General features: G+C 35.4%; 1 pseudogene; it reads right to left on the bottom strand.

Annotated features, from left to right (window-relative positions):
• Nucleotides 1-2,589: 2,589 nt before the first annotated feature.
• Nucleotides 2,590-6,803, bottom strand: LOC145674349 (histone H3, embryonic-like; annotated as a pseudogene).
• Between the last annotated feature and the right edge of the window lie 100 nt (nucleotides 6,804-6,903).

Genomic DNA, 6,903 nt, shown 5'->3' with positions numbered 1-6,903 from the left:
TTGGTTCGATCCCAGCTCGCGCTAAGTGAACTTTGTGGTGGACAAACATCATGTGCGTGGGTTTTCTCAGGGTTCTCCTGTTTCTTCCCACTTTCTTCATTCCACCATTTCATTCATTTCTCATCGTCGCCGACTCCTTTAGCCTAGCCGACGCTCATTTCCCATGAAATCAGGGCTGCCTTAGTAAGAGGTGAGGGGTATGGTACCGTAATCCTCTTTCTTATTTGCTTCTTTACAGATAAAATAGTTTTTTTTTCGGTCTTACCTTTTATTCATATTCAGTGTTGAATTTAACAAGAACAAAGTTGTTTTATCCTACATTTTTATGCCTTGATTTTAGTCACAAAAATTTACCTTCTAGTGCTGGTAATGGATTAGGAATGTCAACAGCTCTATCTTCTCGCTATAAATTCAACTCTTCTGTACTCATACGTTTGTCTGGTTTGACTTAGAATCTCTTCCCTCACTCGTAGATGTGCGGTAGCTTTCACTCACTTGCATGCGCGACTGTAATAAAATCTGTACGTATCTTGCCAAAGGGTCACTGACAAAACAATTGGAGTGATAGAAGTAGATAGCCTTCTTATAGGATCTTCGAGAGTGACAAGAATTATTCGGCAAGCCCTAGAACCAAGGGTTATAATCGTCGAAATATTTTCTGCTATGTATAATGTTACAGTTTAAAAATGTTTGGAAGGCAGCTTTAAGAAGAATGTTACAATTCTATTTCTTCTTCTCTCCAATCTACATCACCATGCTTGCTTCTTGGCTTTAATTACTGAGATGTCAAGTGTGTCGAACTTGCCGGGAGAAGAACAAAGGCAGCCTGTTGCATCTGAATCGGCTCCTTGCTTTAATAGTTACACCAAAACACCCAAATTACTCTTCAATTGTGAGCATTTTCCCAAAATTTCGTGCTGTTCTGAACACAGATCCTTTAAGAAAACTAACGTTGCTTGCGGAACTAACGTTCCGTCGATTACCTTCTTCTGTTATAAATCATGTAATTCCTCTTTCAACCAAAGCAATGTTTCATTATTAGCAATCGCCACTTTTATATGATAGCGGTTTCTGGATAGCGAGAGAAGTACGTAAGTATAGAGAAAATTCCATCGAAAGGCTACAGAAAGTACATGAGTTACGATATACAGAAGGTAATCAACAGCATTTAGTGCTACAAACAACGTTAGTTTTCTTAAAGAATCTGTGCCGAGGATTGCGAGAAATAGTTTTAGTAAGTACTTCTGAATCACTTTGATAGTTGTCTTTCTAAGTTGTCAATATGTATTCCTCAAATTTCTTTAGGTGTCACAAATATATTGTTAGAAACCAATTTTAAAACAGCTCCATGTCAAATTTTCCACTCTTGATGCAACCATATTTAGTATATCCCTCAGTCCAACTTGGATAGATATACCGTACTTGCGCGAATACAGGCCGTACCTAAATCTTTGACATAAGATTATATATATATATATATAAAAAAAAAAAAAAAATCTCGAATACAGGCCGCAGTACTAAATTTACAAAACAGTTTAATTAGACACTATTTTGAGTTGCATCTCTCTCCCTCCCCTTCTTCAACTCCTGCATAACTAAATGTGACTAATCACCAACAACAGGACAGGTTTTGCGTATTGGGAGATCTGGTGACGTGACTAATTTAAGCGACAGTGTAAGGAAGTTCAAAGTTGATCATTTTGTTAAAATAGGAGCGTACTAGTCACGCAGCGAAATTTAAACTTCAAGTTATCGGCTATTTAAAGGAACATGGAAAGCGGGAAGCTGGCCGCAGATTTGGTGTTGATGAAAAAAAACTTCGACGGGGGTGTGCAAGTGAAGAGAAACTCTTAAATAGTTCGAAAAGTCGGTGTTTATTTCGAGGATAAAAGTGCAAATATCCAGATGTAGAAAAACACTTGCTTCATTTTGCAGTTTAAAACAGGAGATCTGGATATGCCGTTACAACTGAAATGATTCAAATTGAATTTTGCAAAATAATACGTGTACATATCATTTTGAAACTGAAGATTTACGATCTGAGGGGGAAAATCTCGATTATAGGCCGTACCATGATTTTTCAAGCGAAAATGTAGGGAAAAAAGTGCGGCCGATATTCGCGCAAATACGGAATTTGAATTTGTGCACAATCAGGAGCACCCATAACACTCATATCTGCCGAATCCATGATCCAATTCGGAAGTATTTTATAGTTAAATGCTGTAAAGTTATACTTACGCAAATATAATTTGTGGAAATATGTTTTAACACTGAGATTTACACATACAAATGTGAACAAAGTAAAAGTGCGCTGAAATCAGCGTTATATATACAGTGCTACTCGTAGGACGTTTCGTCAACATCGAATAATGTTTATTCAAATTATTTTAGTATGAGTAAACTTCCGTTTCTTTTTATCCTTCATCAATTTCATTCTCAAATAATATTGCTGGTCCTTCAGCCTCAAAGAAAATATTAAGTTTAGTCAACATCAAATACCACACATACATTGTCTCTAGTTGTTCTGCATTGCTATAGAAAGTGTCGAAATTAACCAGGCCATATTCTCAATAAAATACAATAAATAAATAAATAAATCACCAAAATATCGATTTTACTTTTTTATTATATTCCACATTACTACAGTATTGTGAGCGAGCTTGACAGTATATTGTCCTTATATGCAAAACAGTAACACTAAAAAAATAAAAATTTGTGTGTTAATAAATCACACAAGAGGAGGGGTCCGAAAATAAATTCTCCTCTCGTTTTCCCCAGGAAAGCGAACAGCAAGGAGTAAACAAGACAGCCGTCATACATTCCTGATCTCACATCCAGCGAATTCTATCTTTTCCGGCTTTAAAGACGACTCTCGGCGGCAGGCGCTTTGGAAGCAATGTTCAAGTCACAGAAACTGTTCGACGCTTCTTTCGTATGCAGAGTCATAATTTTTTTTTCTGAAAGGGTTTTTGAAGCTTATAGACCGGTATGACAGATGTCTCAATGTACGTAGTACTTATGTGGAAAAATAAAGGTGTGTCTGATCTTTAATGTCACATGCTATTTTTGGTCTTGCATCCCCATCTCTCTCCACAGTCACCTGGGGAAACTTATTTTCGGACTCCCCCCTCGTACAAGAATTTTGAATACCATGAATACGCATGTATTACATTTTGAAGGTCCAAACCTCTAAATTTTAAATACATATATCATTTAAATTTATCCGCAGTTAAGTGATAATGCAGCATTTATTTTTATCTTTAACAGATTAAACTAAGAACAAAAGTGAATAAGACTAGACTAAGGTTAGTCAATTTATAACAACAATGAGGGATATGGAAGCTACATCTAACGAAAAATTATGCATTAATGTATAAAACTACCAAAACTTCAAACTTAGGCACGTTTTCCACTAGTACGGCGTGCAAACTGGATGTCCTTAGGCATGACTGTAATCTTCTTTGCGTGAACAGTACACAGGTTGGTGTTTCGAAAAAACCTTACACGATAAGCTTCACTTGCCTCCTGTACAGCCATGACAGCTGAGCTTTGGAAGCAAAGATCTGTCTTGAAATCTTGTCAATTTCACGAACGAGTCGCTGGAAGGGATAAGTAATTTAGTGCTCTTCTGGTAACGATTAATTTCGCGCAAAGCCACAGTACCAGGCCTGTAATGAAGAGGCTTTTTACGTAATTCCACCGGTAGCTGGAGCTCTCTTCCTTGCAGCTTTGGTAGCACGCTGCTTTCTAGGAGCTTTGTCTCCAGTAGATTTCCTAGCTGTCTGCTTGGTACGTGCCATTCTGACTGTCGCGACTTCTTTCAAATAATTATACTACAGCTCAAAAGCTTTTGAACATACCAGATTTTCATAAGCATCTACTGTGATCCTATTATTTCGACATGAAAACTTTACCACTATGTATCAGAGGTACTGCTGCCTTTAGCATACAATTTGATGACAGTTGACTCGAGGTCTGAGAGGTACTGCAGATGGTATATCAAATTATAATTCTTTAATTGAAACAATAACAATATACATAGTACAAACAAGACTGCGGACGATGAGGAAAGATATTAATTTTCTATGATAAGTGTCGATATACAGCGTCAATGCCGTGACAGAAATTTGAAAGAATGGCATTTTTAGTTTTTTAAACACCGGCATATCTAGAAGGTATAGAGACCTGCAAAATTTGGAAAACTTTTTTTTTTTTTTTCAAATTTCTGTCTACATTGCCTTCCTATGTCTACATCTTTCAACAAAACTAATAAGTTACCTCGCCTTCCAAACTTTTGTTTACTCTATGTAATATCTATATGAATGTCCTTTCTTGACTTCAGTTTTAAGAATTATAATTCGACACATCGTCTGCAGTACCTCTCAGACCTGTCGTCAAATTCTATGCTTAAGATAGGAGTACAGCTGATGCAGGGCGGTAAAGTTCTCGAGCCAAAATAATAGGATCACAGTAGATGCTAATAAAAATTCGAGATATTCAAGACTTTTTGAGCAGTAGTGTATATACACTTACATTTTAACATGTATAATTATACGCAGACACAGCCACATATCCCCCACGATAAAGCTAAATACACTGGGCATGGAACACTTAAGACTAGTTTTGTAACGGTTACGATATATTTATATAACTATATATGTATTTTTCTCCACTAGAGATATATATCTATTTGCAAAAATATATATATTATTAAACAACCAGTCATTATGAAAATCTAAAAATGCAAAAACGTCCCAAATTACAAAGTCAACTGAGATGGATCTCAGAAAGTGAAAAACATGTTTAGCGTCAGCAAAGAAATAAAAGGAAATATTACTTACACACTAAAAGTAATACGAAGAAGAAAATTTCGACATTTTGTAAATCAATTTGAAAATCATAATTACAATCATTCCATTATTTCTAAAGACAATTCTACGATTTTCCTTCTTAACAAAATTCACGTGAAAATACATGTAATATCATTTCTAATAAGAATACACACAGTATCAATGAATATTACAAAAAATCTGAATTCAACTATGGTAATTTTTATAAAGTCATGCAGGTACAGTAGTCAGACAGGAAAATTCCTTTCAACGATGGAACATTTTGAGTTTAAGTAATGATGGGAAGGACTTATCACCAAAATGCTTGGCCATTGTAGTGATCCTTTGGCCAAATATGTCCAACCTTAAATTAAAACTAACCACGTACATTTAGAAGAGTTAGATAAGCCTTTTTCCAGCAGTAGATTGACAACGGTTAATGCTGGTAACTTCATTTTTTTCCGCTCAAAATGGAACAAACAATGACTGCTAACCTCTTATTCAACAACAAACTAATCACTGAACAAAGTAAACTAATTTGATTATAAAACTACTATCTTGGACAGTTTCGTCAGCTAAACATTTTATAAAAGCGTCAATTTGGCGAAACTATTACAAGATCAAAGGAGATTATAAGAAAATTGGTTTGCATTTCTCAACGATTATTTTAATGTTTAACTGTTATTACTGTACCAGAGTTAGCAGGTCTTATGTTTTGTTCGTAGGATTTACCTTTTTCTAGTACGTTTTACGATATTTGTCTTTATTTACCTAATAAAACTATTTTGATCACATTTTTTTTAAAATAAATAAATGAATGAATGAAATGATAGTCCTGCACACTTTTAAAATGTTTTAAAAGTTGGTGTAATTTTTTTTGAACATAATATATATATATACAGTAAAACCTGTTTTCAACGGATCCTTTATTAAACGGGAAACGGAATATTTCACGGTCCCTTGAACATAGAATTGAAAGACGTATTAAATTTCCTTCATTAAGCGGAAACAACGTTACGCTCACAACGGAAATCAAGATGTGCCTTTTAACGGAAAAATTCAAGTTCCGGATTGCAGCATTTAGAAAGTTCTTAGACATCCATTGAGAGATAAGATACACATATACAATAGACTACGTTGCCAGCGAAACAGATAGTGATGCGCAAACCGAAACAGACACAACTGATGTATGTAGATGCCTTAATTGAGGATAATAGGGAAATCTCAAAGAAGAAGAAGAAGAGGAGGACGTAGAGGAAGAAGAGAAATATGGCATTCATCTGGAAGAAGAGTGTAGGGTAAAGACTTATTAAGATGCTGGATATGCCTTAAGTAAAAATGACTCTGATATATTTAGTACGGTTTCTCAGGTAAAAGTGTTTGTAGAAAGCCTACGAGCTATACAGTAATGTGCACAGAAAACTAGTCTTGATTATGGAAAAAATAAAGTTAACGTGCGTACCGTTTTTTTTTTTTTTTTTTTTTCTGTACATTGTAAGTTTTGCTTGTATTTACTCGTAGTATAAATACTGTAAATTGACTAAGGTACGTACAGCATATTATTTTATCTTGGTATGTCCATGTTTTTTCTTCTTCTTCTTCTTCTTCAGAGGTCTACCTTCGTTAACCGGAAACCCATCTTTAACGGAAATTTTTGCGAGTCTCGTTCGATTCCGCTACAGATAGGTTTTACTGTATATACACAGGGTATTACAAAAATTTATCACAAACAGATTCCTCATATTTTCGAAACAGATTCCTCATATTAAAATAAGTTCATATGGACCTGTGCTCAAAAGTGGACCGTTTCGGAGTTATAGGGTGCCGAAAACGTGAAACAAGTGAAATTTGAAAGTTCATAGCTCCACTACTATGGGACCTATCGTAATCGAGTCAAGACATCACTGAAGAACTAGTGGAGAGGTGGAGAGTGATCAAGTACTCCCAAACAGACTCTCTAAAAATGGTTATGAAGTACCGGAGGTTCTGAAGGATGGATATTTGGATAGTTCACATACTACTTCCTCAGTGATGTCTTGACCAAACTACGATCGGTCCTGTAGTAGAGGAACTA

The sequence above is a fragment of the Thermobia domestica genome, chromosome 17 (genome assembly GCF_964235325.1).
Source record: "Thermobia domestica chromosome 17, izTheDome1.hap1.1, whole genome shotgun sequence".
In the NCBI taxonomy this organism is placed as follows: Eukaryota; Metazoa; Arthropoda; class Insecta; order Zygentoma; family Lepismatidae; genus Thermobia; species Thermobia domestica.
Note: the sequence above shows the minus strand (reverse complement) of the source record. Positions and strands in the feature narration are given on the sequence as shown.